The sequence below is a fragment of the Paramormyrops kingsleyae genome, chromosome 12 (genome assembly GCF_048594095.1).
Source record: "Paramormyrops kingsleyae isolate MSU_618 chromosome 12, PKINGS_0.4, whole genome shotgun sequence".
In the NCBI taxonomy this organism is placed as follows: Eukaryota; Metazoa; Chordata; class Actinopteri; order Osteoglossiformes; family Mormyridae; genus Paramormyrops; species Paramormyrops kingsleyae.
In genome coordinates, this window is record NC_132808.1 from 31,331,679 (window position 1) to 31,334,401 (window position 2,723).

Here is a 2,723-nt window from a genome sequence, read left to right on the forward strand (position 1 = left end):
CAAAACATACGTCTCACACAAACACAATGCGCTTTGCAAATAAAAAGCACTGCTGTCAAAGCAATATGATGCGTTTTGATAATACAAACAAAACAAAAAGAGCGTCTTCCACAAGTATAAAGACAGAATAAAACACAATGCGCTTTGCAAATAAAAAGCACTGCTGTCAAAGCAATATGATGCGTTTTGATAATACAAACAAAACAAAAAAGAGCGTCTTCCACAAGTATAAAGACAGAATAAAACCAACAAGAAACATTTCATAATTGTTATTGGTCATTTTTCACATTTTTGACGAGTATACAACAAGGCGAAACATATATTTGTGGATCACGTGACTTTTGGCACCGTTATTCCACGCCAATTGGATGAGCTCCCAGACGGCACGCGGTGCCAGAGGAGAGCAGCGTCCAATTCAGCTCATTCAGCCTTCGGTTGATGGAGCTCAAATGTTCTACCGGAGATCGGGAAGAGCGCGGGGAGCGGAGCGCCACCTATCAGCGGTCAACAGGTAAGTATTTTTAATCGATATCGTGTCATATTTTAACATAGTTAACTCTAATAACGACGTGTAACATGAATGTAATCATTTTAACCCTATTGTAGGCAATAGTTAGTTGATGTTTGTGCTACGTAAACTTGCACATGACGATTTTTTTAAATCCAGCATATGTATTTTTCATGTTAGAGTTTACTGATAATATGCTGTATTATATGATAATATCATATAATAACGTTTTTGCACACAATCGCTAGAAATTGTTGCTAGCTAACGAAGCACTGAAATAATGCGCAGTACAACTGACAGCCACCATTGCCTATGTCAAGGAGGACAGTTTTAGCTACTTTACATTTTACCTGCTAGTTTAAAACTGAAAACTGTGCCTGTGTGCAGGTGGAGTTCATTGTGACAGGCTGGTTTCACAGCCGGAAAAGCTCGGTCCCAGTTATCTCCATCATTGTTATGCAGATATACAGCTGTTTTGAACATAGTTAACCACAGTACACAGTAGCCGGTGGTCAGGATGCCTCCTGGACGCCTCCCTGGTGAGGTGTTCCGGGCTGGGAGGAGGCCCCGGGGGAGACCCAGGACACGCTGGAGAGACTATGTCTCCCGGCTGGGCTGGTAACGCCTCGGGATTCCCCCAGAGGAGCTGGACGAAGTGGCCGGGTAGAGGGAAGTCTGGGTTTCCCTGCCTAGACTGCTGCCCCCGCAACCCGACCCGGAAGGCGGTAGATGATGGATGGATGGATGAAAAACAGGTCTGCTATAGTTTTGCACAGTGATGTCACCACTTTGGCCCCCAGAAGTAACATCTGCTCCTCCTCGCTCAGATCATCATTGAGAAATGTGGATTTCCCTTGATAAAGAGATCATGTACAAGGCCACAGGAACTGGCCCGACAGAAGACTTTGAAACCCCACTTATCTGGTTTATTGGCAACGTACTGACGCAGATTCCCTGCCCGTGGGCCTTTGTATGCCACCATTACGTCATCTACACTCTGCCTGTAAGTGGATGGAATAAGGAGACACTTCTTCCTCAGCATCTCAGACAGAGGGCGACTTTATAAGACCGATCCTGGCTGCCTTCACACTGCTCATTGTCAGTGAAGAAGTTTACGTAACAACTTGAAGCTTTTGACGACCATAATATCAGCTACAAGGCTGTACTGTGAGAGATGGTGCCAGTAATCGTCTATGGATGGGCATTCGAAAACTCCCATGCACAACAGAATGGCCAGGAAAGATTCAGTTTTATGAGAGGTGGTTTTTATGGGATCTCCAACAAATTAGCGTGGTTAGAAATAATGTTGAACCATCTCATTAGTGAACATCATCTTGAAGTACTGCAGCGGTGTTTCAATTTCATCTGGGGGGTCAAATGTGGAATCTGGCACAGGTATTGACTCAATGTCCTGCCTTTTCCATGGTGGCCTTCTGTGATCCAACTCGCATTCATCTTCTGCCTCTGTCTTACTGACTGTTATTAGACAGTTTTTACATTTGTTAGCTATTTTCCTTTTTTTGGTGGTGGTGGTAGTTGAACGTCCTGGTCTTGATCCTCATCCAAGGACGTAAAATCATCAGAATCGGAGTGGGAAGGAAATCCGGGTCTGCTATTCTGTCGTCGTCACTATCAGCGCACCCTTCAGCATCAGACAGCGCAGGGTTTTCAGGTACTAGTGCCAGTTCAGGGCTTCCTGCCTATTGCCATAGAATGTCCTGGTGTCCATCTACATAATATATAAACAACACACACTGAGGTGCTTTTCATGAAATATCTATCTAAAAATATTGCAATAATTATTTTATTGCATTATATTATTATGAATTCAGTGATTTCATTGTAAAATTATAGGAAATGTAATGAAATAGCACTACATGTACATGAACAGAATGAATAGAACACTGCTATCCTTATATATTTTTGATAGCATTTGTAGTAAAATAATTACCCACAAACTGGCATCTCTACCATTTGACACAGCGTTTTAAAAAATTTTTCTCCATCATAATTTTTTTTTGTGTGTGTTGGGGGGTGGTTATTGTGAACCATTCGCTTAAATAACCCCTCTGAATTTATTTTTTATTGAAAATATCCACTTACTTTCGAATCTGCTTACGGTATTTCCAACAACTTGGAGGGAGTCTTCAAAATTCTTTGTCTGCGCATGAGATCGCTGCAGTGGTGCCTCTATTTTTGCACCACAGTACCATCT